At 42.5% G+C, this 16,756-nt stretch overlaps 1 protein-coding gene across 2 annotated transcripts in view; it reads left to right on the forward strand.

The window, feature by feature from the left end:
• Positions 1 to 6,309: 6,309 nt before the first annotated feature.
• The window catches only part of LOC142094597 (signal transducer and activator of transcription 5B), a 133,959-nt gene continuing 123,512 nt past the window's right edge, over positions 6,310 to 16,756 (forward strand). For both annotated transcript variants that reach the window (XM_075176915.1, XM_075176916.1), the window contains exon 1: positions 6,310 to 6,819. The gene's annotated coding sequence lies outside the window, so the exon portion shown is untranslated. The remainder of the gene's footprint in view (positions 6,820 to 16,756) is intronic.

Below are 16,756 nucleotides of genomic sequence, written 5' to 3' on the forward strand. Positions count from 1 at the left end.
GTGGCAGCTGCTGCTGCCCGCCTCGCTATGTTAAATCAATTTGATAGTGAATCAATAATCACAATAATAAACTATTATGTGATCCTGAATTGCTAATCTCTCAATAAAGATTATATAAATTCTTTTGATGTCCTAATTGATACCGTATAACAATTAGTATTTAAAAGTTAGATTTATTATAATGAAACATGGGGCGTTTTTTTTGCGTAAAACCGAATCATTTACTCACTGTCTGTGGACCAGCATCTAAAGTCTGCACAGTATTCCTTCACCGTTCAGCAAACTTGCTTGAGAGGCCACAGAGTTTCAGCAGACGATCAGGGTCATCATAAAGTAAAAGAAGGCATCTACAGTGAGTAGTGCCGAATGGTTAGGATGAAGACCAAAGGCCCAGGTTTGTGGGTTCCCTTGAAGTAAAGAAGTATTAGACCCTAATTTTTGCTGGTCATAACCCAAAGAGTGGGGGCCTCAGTCTGAAGTACAACTTGTAGCTCTCTTTGAAATTCTGAAATGATTTTCGTTCCCCAGAAAAACGTTCTGGAAAGTTCAATTTTGGTTCCACTACAGATCCTCAGGTAGCCTGGGTTGATTTGGAGGCCTCTTCCTGAGTGGACAAATGAACTAGCAACCCCTGAACCACTTGTGAGAGTGTCTGGATTTGGCTAGCCAACACTTGAACCGAACTTGGTGGTCCTATAATGTAACAGCTCCCACCGCTTGATAAACTTTTAGAACAAGACGAGAGAGAGTTCTTTACCTATAGCAAGCCTCCTTTCCCATAGAGAGTGAAATTCTCACAGGTATTCATATGGCCCCAGGACTTATACTCAAAGTAATAAAAATGTATCACAGGTAACGAAGATGTATAGAGACTGGGCGTAGAGCACACCATGCAGTATACACAAGTTAAAACAGTAAAAATACAAATGTTACAGCAGGAAGTGAGCACGAATAACCGTAGACAAATCAAAAGGTCAAAGCGAGTAGATATGGTCCAGAAACAAGCCAAGGGTCAAGACCAGCAGTGAGCAGAGAATATACAGGAACAGGCAGAAGGTCAGCAACAGGTAATCAAACATACAGCAAAATGAGAAGGTAACGAGGTGCAGGCACAGCGCTATAACCGGCAGCGAGGCTAAGCCCTCCCTGCCATTTACAGTGGAGAGGGCCAATCAGACTGTTTCACCAGAATCAAGTACCCTGCAGTGACAGGGCAAAAATGGTCACGAGACTGGAAAGTATGAGCACAGCAACCAGCCGTGACAGAAAATGCAGGAAGAGGCTAAGGTCAATAATTGTAAGGTAAGATGTACCGGTTGTTTAGCAACAGCCAGGACAGAGAGGTATAGTGAGCCATTGTGACTATCGCGGTGGCTCGCATCAGTATGCAGGAAATTAGATAGGTCGCTGGCTGCCTAGCAAGAGTCACGACAGTTCCTGACATACAGTATATACTGCATATTCTTATTAACATAACAAAGTTCAATAATAATCTTTTCCCACACTCCAAAAACATACTGGTTAATTGGCTACTGACAAAATTAACCCTAGTCTTTGTGTGTGTGTGTGTGTGTGTGTGTGTGTGTGTGTGTGTGTGTGTGTGTGTTAGTGAATTTAGACTCTAAGCTCCAATGGGGCAGCGACAGATGTGAATGACAAATATTCTCTGTACAGTGCTGTGGAATTGGTGACGCTATATATAAAAATGGATATGATGATGGTACATAATATAAAGCAGTATAGAACAAATGGTATAATACATCATCAAGTTTCATTTACTCTTGTCACACACCAGGCTTTCAGGTCTTGTCACTTACCCCTCCGCTGTCTTTCTAAGCTGTCCCTGCGATGCTCAGGCTCTGCTGGTTTCAGAATTCTCTGCAAAATGCTGTCCAGTCTGTCTCCACTACAGAGAACCACCAGAATCAGTGTATGGGTGCTGCCATCTTGGATTCAGTCAGATGATTCCTCTCAGCCAATCAGGGGATAGCAGTCTCCACCCCAGGTTTCCCTCCAAACCAGTCCATGGGAGCTGCCATCTTGGATCTAGTCACCTGATCCATCTCAGCAACTCAGAGTGCTGCTTCAGCCCAGCTGACTGTAGTCTCAAATCAGGAAACAACAACTAGTATCAGCATCATCATCATTATTTATTTATATAACGCCAGCAAATTCCATAGCGCTTTACAATTGGGAACAAACATTAATAAGTATAAAAGGACTTCCTGGAGCCCTTACCTGTTGCCAATGCAACGTTGTATTTTCTAATGCCAACCTGACTCCCAGCAGTCTGCAGTCTTTTCTATTGTTCCAGCTCAGACAGTGCAGTCTACATTTGGGCTCCAGTCCATTTCAGCAGTCCAGTTCCTGCCTGTTCTCCTCTGCAAATCTATCACCACCTGTACCTGTCTTTTAATTTACATGCAAAGGAACATAATCAGGCCTACCAGCTTTGTGTACGTATTCACTAGCTTAACTCCAGAGACACAACCCAATCTGTATGTGTATATAAAACCTCAATCATGTGTGTGTGTATATTTATCCCAGATCTCATTACAATTCCCATTAAACTATCATTATGCATTACTGTACTATAATTGTCTGGTGGCATTGGATACCCTGTTGCCAACCAAGATTTTCAATGGCAGATTAGAAGCGCAGGGTGTAATGGACTCTGGGTTTTCACCGGAGACCACCACAAGGACGTTGGTCTTTCCTGTAGGAAGTCCATAGATCGCAGCCCTCAGATATGCCCTTTGGAGTGGCAAGTTGGTAACTAAAGGATGCATGGCACAGAACAGCAGTCACACAAAGGATCCTATGAACTGGGGTCTGCTACACCGGGAGACACTTGCGTAATACTGAGTCAGAAGCCAGAGAAGGTGTGTCGGGTCAGGAATATGGAGGGGTCAGTGAGGCACCAAATCAGAATGCAGGGACAGAGTCAAGCTTAGGTCAGAATGATAGGAAGTTGAAAACACTGGGAAGCAGAGAGAGAGGCCAAGTACTGGAGCTATGTAGACCTAATACTCTGGCACTGAAAAGTGCACGGAATGCTGTTTAAATCGCCACATTTAATTTGAATTAGGTGGGCCTGATGATGTTGACAGTCAGCTGACTGCAGCTAGAAGAAAGGAAAATGCGATAAAGCAGAGCAGAGGCAGCTTGGAGAGGACACTGGAACCAGTAAGTAACCAGTGGGTGCTGTTCCCCTTTTGGAGTGGATACTGAACACCTAACAAACAAATTGTTGGGAAACTTCTTATGAAACAATTTGAGCAGGCAGTGGGCATGAACATCACAAGCATTTACCCCGGTGTATAACTCTTTCAGTTAACATGAAATTATAAGATGCCCTTGGACACATGAGAATGGAGGGTGAGAAGAGACTAATGATCAAGGGTTTTAATACAGAGCTTTGGAATACATTAGGAATGTGTAATGAAGGAGGAAGTACAAGCCTGAAGACCACCAGATTAACCACTTCTAGAATTTTGAAAGGTCCAATAAAGCAAAGCAATTAGGAAATATCACACTAGGAAACTGGATGCAAAGATTCCTGGTTAAAAGCAATACTTCATCACAATGGCCAACTTGGGAAATACAAGTCTCTTCTTGTTTGCAAAGGTCTTATAGTGTATAGATGCCTTACTTAAATTCTTCTTGACTTGGGACCAGATATCAGAGAACCTCTGGAGAAAAGAGTATACTGAAGATAGTTCAAGCTGGGAAGACTGACAGCCATATAAAACAAATAAAGGAGACATGGAAGTAACCTAAAGAGAGTGATTGTTGTGAGCCATCTCCACCCAGGGTAGTAAGACAAATCATTTATCTTGATTAGTCGAAATATACATGAAATATTTCAAAATCTTGATTTATTCTTGCCATCTGCCTGTTGGACTGTGATTAAAAAGCTGTCAAGAAATTGAATTTAACAGTTATTCTTGCTGAACACTCGCCAGAACTTGATATAAATTTGGGTCCCACGATCATATTGAATTTCATGGAGACAACGGTGTAAGTGGAAAATCTCTTTGACAACATAGGAGTTGATGGAAGGCCCTTGGGAGGGATGAAATGAGTTGCTTTGGAAAACTACAATCTAAATGTTCTTATACCCTTTGGATGGAGGAAAAACTACAATAATAAAGTCCATGAAAAGGTGGGTCCAGGGTCTATCCAGGATGGGTAATGATAGTAGAGACTGAATAGGACTTTGAGGAGATGAAAGAAGCAGTTGAAGTCCTTACCATATTGGCGTGGGCCACCAATAATTTGGGAAAATTAACTCTTGAGTCCTCTTACTACTGGCATGGCCAGCAAATTGAGAATCATGAGCTCAGAATAATAACTTGAAGTCGACATTAGGTTTCATAAAAGTTTTCCGATGGGGAGGACCAGTAGGAATGAAGGGCATAGTAGCCAGGATGCAGTTTGGATCCAGTACAGACTTGGAACTTAGCAAGAAGATCTGCATCGGAAAGATCAAATAACTGAGACCGCACATCAGGTTTACTGTTCTTGGAACCAGGTCATTAGAGGAGCAACAAAATGAACTGCAAGTAAAATAGTGACCATTGGGCTGGTCTGGGATTCAAACATTAGTAGATTGTACATATAGAACATTGTTGTGATTGGTATAAATATTGAATGGATATTCAATATAGCCTTTAAGCAGTCTGCATATCTTGGCCTCCCTCCTTCTTCCACAGGAAGCAGCTGCATTATTCCTGCTTACTTCAGTAAAGCAAGGTCAAGCGTTTTTAGGCTGGCCCTATACAGCAGTGTGCTGAAAAGTAGTCATCTACTTTTGGCCCCACTTACACATATGAACAAACATTCTGTACATTAAAAACAATAAGTGCAACAGAAACCTCTTTACATAATTCCCTGTCCCAGCTCAACTCAAAAGCTGTTGGAAAATCTGGACACCCAGAAGTCACATTTAATTGTCAGAATTGTTTGTTATCACTTGTAACACATGTTTATCTTACATTAAAATCTCTGCAAATGTTTTTTTTTCAGATTGGTGTCACTGATTAAATATAGATTTAACTGATTACTGAGATTAAGGATAATGTGTAGCTGCAACAATAGAATTAAATCATGTTGCCTGTCACAATAGGCTGAGATTAGTCACTCAATTCAAAATGAGCTGTGATATCCCTGGATTCAAAGAAATCAATAAATAGGGTACTTGCCGAATGGTATTTGAGTTATGTTTAACAATGATAAAGACACATGTAAAATGCATAATTCAAAAGGTAATTGGTATGCACTGTGACAAGACTGCAGTGCTTGACAGAATTGTTTTAAAATGGTCACACTGGAGATCACATTCTGGGATTATTGTCTATCCATTACATAAAATTATATACATGAAATAATAGAATTGAAAATATATTGTATATTGATTACTTTATTAAGAGATCTATTAATCTGAAAATATAGGTTTCGTACATGACATTTGCAAACATTTCCAGGGGCACTTTGCTGGTGGCAAGATGCCTGCTATCAAGAGGGCATTCCAAGCAGACCTTAGATCACTACAATCATTACAGGTTCAATAAACATAGTTATGTTTATTGCATTTTCATGCTATTAGTGCATATTAAGTTAGTGAGAACTATATCATAGTTACATAGGAGAAATTACATTGAGCAGCTGGACAGTTAAAAAAAAAATGAAATTCCAGGGACTCATCTTTAAATATTGTGACTGCCCGTAGAAATCAGGGACAGTTGTCAGCTATACGTTTTTCTGTACTAACTTTGTGATGCTCTCACCCCTAAAAAGTTCAGGGTCACACGGCCTAGACCACCTCCTTTATGGTCAGCACTGATTGGTGGTTGCTGGGAACCTCCCTCCAATAGAAATAATCCCAGCAGAGCTGTCAGTGGTCACTGGTAGAATGAGAAATGCGGTTATACCAGAAAAGTCTTCCCGATTGGTTACCATAAACCACGTGGTATGTCTTTTATGTTTTAGCAATTCTTGTTGTTTATCCTCGTCCGTCTAACTAAAGACGAAGCGATGTAACAGTTGACAGAAAACATATATCGTTAATAGGAAAAAACTAGCTTGTACTACGTCATTAGGTACAAGGTTTAATAAAGTTTTATTACGATGTGTCCAAGGATGACATAGGAAAGAATTTTCAGACGATGCACTCCATTCCTATAACACAGGAGACTGATATGTCACATCCCATCCTGCGTTCAATGCGGCAGTCATTTTACTGAAGCCCTTCTGCTCAACGGGAGGTTTCTGTTCTCCCTGTGCTCGCCGTAATGTGACTCTTTATGACATTACTTCTTGGTCTCCGTAAAAATGGCCGCGGCAAGACGTTGTAAACTACGGAGCTGAGGAACTATTGTTAGATCATTTTATATACCTAGTTACTTCTCTAGTAAAAATTCATTATTAGTCGGAGGCAGTGTATAAGGAATTGATAGAATGGAGACATACTGCGCGCGCAGCCAGTATTGCAGCAGGCGGGCTTGGTGAAGTGAATGCGTGCGTACTAGAGCGCTACGGCTGACGGATGGGGGCGTGTTGGTGGCTGACGGAGTAAAACGTTACCCCAGGCAGGTGGCGCTGCTGAGCGTGCGGAGGATTTCCAGCTGAACAAGCTATATATCATATATACTACACTAGCAGATGCATACATAACAGCAACCCGTGGAATTAAATGTGCAACAGGCGTAGAAGGAAGAAAAACAAGGACACTTAACCTATTACTATCCTCCTCCCCTGAGGGCAGCAGGGACCAAACACCTCCCTGGGGGAAGAGGCTGCAGCTGAGTCCCCCCCGAGGTAAGGAGCTACGATGTGGGCACTGGAGGACTGGGTTTTGTGAATGGGAGCGGGCTGGTAAGGTTCCGAGGACAGCGGGGGTGGGTGTATGTCTACATGACAAGACGGCTGGACGTTAATCATACTTAATGTAATACTTTGTGTGTGAGGGGAATGGAGGGGGTGCTGTCATTCTTGATGTTTGTGCAGTGGTGAGGGTGCCGTCACAATGTGTGTGAGGGAGTTGTGAGGGGTTCTGTCACTCTTAATGTTTGTGCAGTGGTGAGGGTGCCGTCACAGTGTGTGTCAGGGAGTTGTGGGGGTTTCTGTCACTCTTAATGTTTGTCTCCTGGTGAGGGTGCTGTCACAGTATGTGTGAGAGGTGGTGGGGGTACTGTCACTCTTGTTTGTCTCCTGGTGAGGGTGCTGTCACAGTATGTGTGAGAGGTGGTGGGGGTACTGTCACTCTTGATGTTTGTGCTGTGGTGAGGGTGCTGCCACACGTAGTGTGTATTTAAGGGGGCTGCTGTCACACTTATATGTAGTGGCAGTTGCTGTCATGCTTGGTGCTGGCATGGGGAAGTTGCTATTACATTTGGTGTGGGTATGGGGGAGCTGCTGACACACTTTGTCTGTGTGTAAGAAGGTGAGCGTGGTGGCACACTTTGTGTGTGTGTGTGTAAGAAGGTGAGCGTGGTGGCACACTGTGTGTGTGTGTGTAAGAAGGTGAGCATGGTGGCACACTGTGTGTGTGTGTATGTGTGTAAGAAGGTGAGCATGGTGGCACACTGTGTGTGTGTGTGTAAGAAGGTGAGCGTGGTGGCACACTTTGTGTGTGTGTGTAAGAAGGTGAGCGTGGTGGCACACTGTGTGTGTAAGGAGGTGAGCGTGGTGGCACACTGTGTGTGTAAGGAGGTGAGCGTGGTGGCACACTGTGTGTGTAAGGAGGTGAGCGTGGTGGCACACTGTGTGTGTAAGAAGGTGAGCGTGGTGGCACACTGTGTGTAAGAAGGTGAGCGTGGTGGCACACTGTGTGTAAGAAGGTGAGCGTGGTGGCACACTGTGTGTAAGAAGGTGAGCGTGGTGGCACACTGTGTGTAAGAAGGTGAGCGTGGTGGCACACTGTGTAAGAAGGTGAGCGTGGTGGCACACTGTGTGTAAGAAGGTGAGCGTGGTGGCACACTGTGTGTAAGAAGGTGAGCGTGGTGGCACACTGTGTGTGTAAGAAGGTGAGCGTGGTGGCACACTGTGTGTGTAAGAAGGTGAGCGTGGTGGCACACTGTGTGTGTAAGAAGGTGAGCGTGGTGGCACACTGTGTGTGTAAGAAGGTGAGCGTGGTGGCACACTGTGTGTGTAAGAAGGTGAGCGTGGTGGCACACTGTGTGTGTAAGAAGGTGAGCGTGGTGGCACACTGTGTGTGTAAGAAGGTGAGCGTGGTGGCACACTGTGTGTGTAAGAAGGTGAGCGTGGTGGCACACTGTGTGTAAGAAGGTGAGCGTGGTGGCACACTGTGTGTGTAAGAAGGTGAGCGTGGTGGCACACTGTGTGTAAGAAGGTGAGCGTGGTGGCACACTTTGTGTGTGTGTAAGAAGGTGAGCGTGGTGGCACACTGTGTGTGTGTGTAAGAAGTAGAGCGTGGTGGCACACTGTGTGTGTGTAAGAAGGTGAGCGTGGTGGCACACTGTGTGTGTAAGGAGGTGAGCGTGGTGGCACACTGTGTGTGTAAGGAGGTGAGCGTGGTGGCACACTGTGTGTGTAAGGAGGTGAGCGTGGTGGCACACTGTGTGTGTAAGGAGGTGAGCGTGGTGGCACACTGTGTGTGTAAGGAGGTGAGCGTGGTGGCACACTGTGTGTAAGAAGGTGAGCGTGGTGGCACACTGTGTGTGTAAGAAGGTGAGCGTGGTGGCACACTGTGTAAGGAGGTGAGCGTGGTGGCACACTGTGTAAGGAGGTGAGCGTGGTGGCACACTGTGTAAGGAGGTGAGCGTGGTGGCACACTGTGTGTGTAAGGAGGTGAGCGTGGTGGCACACTGTGTGTGTAAGGAGGTGAGCGTGGTGGCACACTGTGTAAGGAGGTGAGCGTGGTGGCACACTGTGTGTGTAAGGAGGTGAGCGTGGTGGCACACTGTGTGTGTAAGGAGGTGAGCGTGGTGGCACACTGTGTGTGTAAGGAGGTGAGCGTGGTGGCACACTGTGTGTGTAAGGAGGTGAGCGTGGTGGCACACTGTGTGTGTAAGGAGGTGAGCGTGGTGGCACACTGTGTGTGTAAGGAGGTGAGCGTGGTGGCACACTGTGTGTGTAAGGAGGTGAGCGTGGTGGCACACTGTGTGTAAGAAGGTGAGCGTGGTGGCACACTGTGTGTGTAAGAAGGTGAGCGTGGTGGCACACTGTGTGTGTAAGGAGGTGAGCGTGGTGGCACACTTTGTGTGTGTGTGTGTGTAAGGAGGTGAGCGTGGTGGCACACTTGGTGCGTGTGTGTGGAAGTGGAGTGGGTTACTGACACAGAGGATTCATAGGAATCATATGTTTGAAGTGGTTTACTGAGTAAAGGGCTGTACAAATTATGGTTTTGGAATAGATCTGGTTATTTTGTTATGAAATTTTACCATACCTGTGATGTAAACATTGCAGATTGTATGCTTTGTAGTTTAACGGTGAGGTGGGCTCTTCTTTTTTGGGGGTGGTGGGGCTCTTGGATGGAAACCACCACGTCCCCCCTTACACACACACACACAAAGGCGTATACCGTATATACTCGAGTATAAGTCGACCCGAATATAAGCCGAGGCACCTAATTTTACCTCAAAAAACTGGGAAAACGTATTGACTCGAGTATAAGCCTAGGGTGGGAAATGCAGCAGCTACTGGTAAATTTCAAAAATAAAAATAGAATTAACAGTTCCATTTTGATTACTTTTTATAGATGTTTTTATACTGTGTAACTTTACCTAGATTGCACCACATTAGGCTAATGGCTACCTGGTACACCATTATTATGCCAATTTGCCAATCAATGAGCTGTAGCCTATGTTCCAGGTTTGGGCAACCTTCAGCTCTCCAGTTCTTCTGGACCATAAGCAGCTGCCACAGGCTGAAACTTGTACAACAGGTGCTACAAGTTCTCTACACCTGATAAATGCCTCCATGACAACTTACAGAATTCTGCCCTTAATAGTGTCTGGACATCATACATAAAGAGGGGACGTTATTATGAGAACACAGGAATTGTTCTGTAATTCCTTTATAAAGTGTCTTCCTAAGTTTAGTTATACTGAGAGAGAACCATCTCTAGAGTAAATGGTAATGTAAATCCAAACATTGCAGTCCCTTATCTGTATTCAATTGCAAAAAGTATGAATCCAAATAAAAGTGTGAGTGAATAAAGTTTGTTAAGCCCCCCCCCCCCCCCCCCCCTGTATAAGTAAGCGCTCCGTGCCTGGGGAATAAAGGATGATGTGTCCCAGGCACTGCACTCACCTTTTGGGTCTATCTGGAAGCCGCAGTTGCAGTGAAAGGTGGACATTTTCCTGGCAGCACCCGGAGCCCAAGACGCAGACGATCAGGCACAGCAGTCTGCAACGGGACCCGGGAGAACTTCTGCGCATGCGCAGTCTAATGCCGGGCAGCGTCTGAGTGAGTGCTCAGCTTTTCCTGCACCACCCACCTTGCCCGCTCTGCTGCAGCCTGCCTTGCACTAAGTACGGCACCTTCTCTCCCCACTAGGGATGCCGCTCAGCTCCCTCACCCCAAGCATCACTCGAGTATAAGCCGAGGGGGGCTTTTTCAGCACAAAAAATGTGCTGAAAAACTCGGCTTATACTCGAGTATATACGGTATATGGAATCGGCGCTTTGAAGGCATTTTCTTCAAATGGCAAAGCCCGATGTGACGTATTAAAAAATGCCTTTAAAGGGCATCTGCGGTTCTCCGGAGCTGCCACGTAGTAAATATAAGAAATATACCCCTAGCATTGTATTATAGGGTTCGTGTTCTTGTAAGACCTCATTATTTTGACATGTCTGTTTTTTGAGGAGTGTTGTTCGATACATTTTCTGTTCTAATGTTGGCTGTTAGGATTTGGAACCAACTGGTTATAAGTCATAGGAGTACTTCTGATTTAGTTTGCAAAGAGAGATAATATAAAAGATTTGTTAGCAGAATTTATTTTCTTATAATGGGAATACATAAAATCAACTCTAATAACAAACCTATTGTAAAAAGAAAATACTTTACTATGGTTTGGATTTGTTGAAAAGTGATTTCTTCCTGTGCTGCGAGAATTAAAAGTGGTTGCCTTTTTTGGTATATCTGTATTGAAGAAAAGCAAAACATTATTTATAGTCTTCCAAAACTATTAATATGGTCACATGACAGAGACATAAGTTGACACACACAACGTCCATACTATATATTTGTATGGCCTTACCATTTGAAAAGTCATTGCAGAAATCCTGCAGATACTTGGTTCAAAATAAGTAATTTTCTTTATAAAATAGCTACAAATAACATATACATGTAAAGTACCAGGGATGTATCATAACCAGAGCCGGACTGGGACTAAAAATCAGCCCTGGCATTTAAGGTACACAGGCCCACCTTAGTTCCAGCAGGAAAGAAAACATGTGCCGTCGAACAGGGCGTGACCTCATTGTGTTTTGGGTGTGGCCAACATGGGGCATTGATACATACACTATAAAGATACATTACATTTATCATTTTAGACAAATACACAGGCACTACTGTTAGAAGCACACAGCTTTGCCTTCACAAGCAGTACGTTGTGAAGCGGGATATACCTCCCAACTGTCCTTGCAGTCGGATCATATCCTGACTAAGTGAGACAGTCGCCCAAATTCAGGACTGTCCCACCAGATTCAGGACAGTTGGCAGACTGTCCTGCTCTCTCCTTCCTGTCTTGGTCACTTTCACCACTTGTAGCAGCTGGTTTCTTTAGCTCAGTCTTGTTCCTGGAATATTGGATGCCCTATTTTGTAAAAAAAATGGGTACATGAGATTTAGAAAACTCACCGGTGTTAAAACAATAGCACTCACGTTTTATAATTAGGCCTCCCTCCAGTCCTTACAATAATAATATTCACATTTAATAAGTAGACCTATTGCCCTCCAACCAGCCCCAACATTAAATTAACAGTATACCCATTTACTCAAAACATATTTCCCTCCCTCCAAACAGTCCCAGCAATAAATTAAATAGGCTTAAAGTTTAATAAATATAGCCATTTTCCACAACCATCCCCGACAATAAATAATTCATATTCACATTTAAGAAATAGCCCTCCTCCCCAAAATCAGCCCCTTATTTAACTGATAGCCCTAAACCACCCCAGCATTAAATTAAAGGTTCCTTCACCTCACCTTAAATAATTAGCCCCCACCTACACTCCACCATTAAATAGCTTACCTCCCACACTATATTAAGATCCTCCCTTCCCTCACATATTATATTAAAATACTGCACGTGCGCACACACACGCACACTATATGAACATGGCCAAGTGCACACTATAGCAACATGGGGCCACACACACACTATTTGCCACACAGCCACACTATTAGCCACACACACTATTTGCCACACAGACACACTATTGGCCACACACACTATTTGCCACACAGACACGCTATTAGCCACACACACTATTTGCCACACTATTAGCCACACACACTATTTGCCACACAGCCACATTATTAGCCACACAATAGCCACACACACTATTTGCTACACAGCCACACTAATAGCCCCCCACACACACACACTATTAACCTCACAGCCACAAACACTATTAGCCACACAGCCACAAACACTATTAGCCACACAGCCACAAACACTATTTGCTACACAGCCACACATATCATTGAAAATAATCAAATAAATTCATTAAAATACTAGTATCCCTTACTAATGGGTAATGAGTATATTTAATTGACAGTAAAATATATTACTTTATTTAATAATGCTGAAGCCCTATAGAAAATCTTATACATTTAAGCCCCTACACACACTATTTGCCACACAGACATATTACAAAAACACACACAGATACTTATCTTACTTCCAGCAGCAGCACTCAGCGCGCTGCCCGGCAGAAGGAGAATCAGTGACAGCCGCCTATGCGAGCAATCACATGGGACGGCACCACATGACAGGTGCCGTCCCATGTGATTTCTCACATAGGCGGCTTGTCACTAATTCTCCATCCGCTGAGCAGCATGCAGAGTGTTGCTGCTCGGCGGACATGGGGACCGGCCCCTCTAGCCATCGGCCCTTCTGGCATTTGCCAGAAGTGCCAGATGGCCAGGCCGGCCCTGATCATAACTGAAGATATAATTGGGAGAATTATTTCCTATGTACAGGAACATCCCACTCAACAAATGTAATTATAATCTGAAAAATTGCGGTGAAGTTATTTGTGAATGGCAGCAGTAGATCAAATTGTTATATAGAACAATGTGAGTTTCTATGTTTAGTGGTCCTTTGAGGGTTATTAACAAAGTTTTAAAGCCTTTAAAAAATGTTCAAGTACTTAATAGCAGGAAAAATCTGTTTAGCAATTCACAGACACGATTGGTAGTCCAGTTGTCCAAATAAGCAGAAAAGGTGGCACCCTTCTGTTTTTTATCGCTACTATTGCAGTTCTGAATATTTTCAATGAGCCGCATACATGTATTCTATCAACGAATTACAGTAACCAAGAGAATTGAGTTTAATGTGGTAAATAAAATGTTTTCCATGTAAAATACAGAAAATGTATATTAAGTTGAAATAAAATTTTAAAATCGAAGCTGCTAGCTCTTTCAGGACACTCACTCATTGAAACCGGTTTCCATCTCCTAGCAGTGTGTCTGAAATATCCTCCCCTACAATTGTCGTGAATACAGAGATCACACTAAGATCTTTTCAGGCTGGAGGTGCTCTGTACAAACTGAAACTTTGCACTGCAACTTCATTTGTCTGTATGCTAAAATGTCTGGTTTTCCACGTATAACTAATTCAAGTACATGTTTAAAAGATGGCTGTTATGCGACAACCCACAAAATTGTTGAACTAAACGTATAAAATAAATGTATAGTATGCTTGTTCTGAAGAGAATCTAGACTTGGCTAAGGATATTTAAAATCAGGTCTGGATCGAACTGCAAAGTCTAGTTGTGGACCTGAATAGACAAACTTATTTTCTTGTTTCTATTCAGGTTGTCTGTTGGATACATGTAATTAATAGAACTGTCAATTCGCTGGTAAAATAAGCATATCTTAGATTTATAGAAGCTGTACACCAAAGTCGTTATACTAAGCCTATCCAAACAAAACCTGTTTTGGTTCCACAGTGAAATGGTTTAGAAGAAACACATACAAGTTTTATATCGAGAGCTTGCAGTCTGAGGGTCATAATCAAAGAAAATACTTTGATCTTGATCATGATATGATGTATGCCTTAGTAATTATCTTATATGTAATAGCTGCTCACACAGTTTAGGTTCACGTTTTCTAAATGATTGGTCTCTTGCAACAGTGACATTGCTTTGCATCCATAATTGGAGCATGGTGTGTCACTTTGGGATTTAATTTTAAGTGAAGAATATAGGAGGTGATTTGTGTCTCTGAAGTGTATCGCACAATCATGGGTGTTAAACCCAGCTGAATGTTTCATGGTGCCCAAAACCAGTATTGCAACAAAACAGCTGTAAAATTCCAAATACGTAGAGTAACTCAATTTATTATGGAAAAAAATGCAAGTTTTGGGGTAAAAACCCTCTTTTCAATACATTTGCCCCCGATCTTTGCCATCTGCTCTTGTACTTGCCATATTAAAAGTAGTTAATCTTTGGAGTGTTATGTTATGGGGTATGTTAACCTTTCTTCTCCAGATTCTAGGACATAATATACATATTTCTGAAAGTGCTAGTGAATATTTTGTTTCTCCTTTTTATTGAGTAACTGTTTGTTTAGTAGCATCTATGGCATATATATTTTCAATGCTTATTTTTGTAAAGCATGTATGTTTTTAATTTGAGTTGAGTAAACCATAAGCATCTGTTTAGAAATATTTGATGTTCCAATATGTTAACCCTTGCTGGGTAGTTCATATTCGCTTGGTCCACAGTGTTGCTTGTACAGATAGTGGGTATAAAATAGGTACTTCTGGGCAAATTAAGCATATTGAAAGCAAGAGCTTCCCCACAGGTTAGGCTTATGCATTAGTAAAGCATATTGCCATCATGCTGTGGAATCTTATGTTTAAAAATGCTGGACTACCCTAGTTGTCTATAATTATGGCTGAAATAGGAGACCTCAGTGACTGAAAAAGTGGTGATTTTTCCACGACAGATCAACTTGCTAATAGTTCATCAGCAATGGTGTTTAAGATGAAGTCTGGATGCAATTCTGAAGGAAAAACAGTGCATGGAAGCATACACTCTTAAAAAGTGTCATTGCGGACAAATTGACTTTAAAGGGGCCTATTCAATTAAGAAGGGAGATCGCTGTCAAGCGCAGCTGCGCGAATAAACTTTAAATACGGTACCGAAACATCGCAGCTTTCTAGGGATGTGAAGGGAAATCTACGATGTAACGGGAAGTGCGCAGTCATGCGTAACCGCGATCTTAATTGAATATGCCCCTAAATTTCAACCGGTGTCGGTAGCAGCCAGTTTAATCAAAACAGCCTGATGAGAACTGCACACAGCAGACGATCATAGTCAAGGTGCATAAACACCTGGAAATGCACTTTTGCAGGTTCTTTTGTGCAAAGTGGCATGGTCAGATGAATCATTCTTCACCATGTTCTAGACAGTCAGACAAGGTGCATGTCTGGCACAAACTAAACAACCCTGCAGCCTTTAGGGCCTACTTCCAACAATGAAGGGTTCTGGTGGTTGCATAATGTTTTGGTCAGATTTTGATGGCATGAGTCCTGGTTTGGGTGCAGTTACTTTCTTAGTGTAGAATTCACCAAGTGTGTACTGAGTGACTTTATATTGTACATTTCACATTGTCCTCATTTATGAAACAAAAAAATAGGCAAATATGAAGAATCCATGTGTGTGAGATATTACATTATATATTGATGCTAGATTACACTGCACTGCAAGTCAGATTATCTGTATACAAAGGACCTTGCACAGCAGTGAGTGATCACTTTATGATCTCTCTTGGTCTCATTTATGTAGCTGTACTATAACCAACAGCGTCTTTTAATATGTGCGCACTGTTTGTTCGTTAAACATGACAGGCTACTGAAAATAAGATATAAGCAAATAAAAAATCCATGCAGCAAACCCAGCAATTTAAACATACACATGTGTTTTGTTTTTGATTTTTGTGTGTGCAAAGCTGTCTGCACAAAACAGCTGTGAACCATATGCTTCTAAACATTATGTTTTAAGATTACAAGATATTTGTGAGTATAACATTGACAGTTTGTAGTGTATGGTTAAAGACACAAGACCTTACCTTTTTTGCTGTATACGTTGTCGAAGCATTACAACGTCTATACAACAGTGAAGATTAAACTTTGTGTTCATGAAAGCTTTACATTGCACTATGAAATTCTTCAATATCCTGCTGTTTAGCTTGTTTCTAGTTTTGCATAACTGAGTCATTCTTCACGGGACTGATGCTTAACTTCCTTTGAAATATCTTGTGTTCGCCTTGCTTGACAATAGATTACGCAATTGTTTCAGAAAAGGGTTTCTGTGATTCCTTTTTGATAGGCAATGACTCTCCGATTATAGGTTTGAGATACATGTTTTACGGGAGAGTAGTATATGCTTGAGTACAGCAGTAAACCTAGTACTGATTTGTTAAACTATTGAGAACTAGGCCAGTTCTGTGACCAACACAAACTTGTGTGATACGTGTTTTAACTCTGCAAATTTGTTGAATGGCAGGCAAAATTGCCACATTAAATGAAATCAGTCACCTTTGAGAATGAAGTTCT

This window comes from Mixophyes fleayi, chromosome 6 (assembly GCF_038048845.1).
Source record: "Mixophyes fleayi isolate aMixFle1 chromosome 6, aMixFle1.hap1, whole genome shotgun sequence".
Classification (NCBI taxonomy): Eukaryota; Metazoa; Chordata; class Amphibia; order Anura; family Limnodynastidae; genus Mixophyes; species Mixophyes fleayi.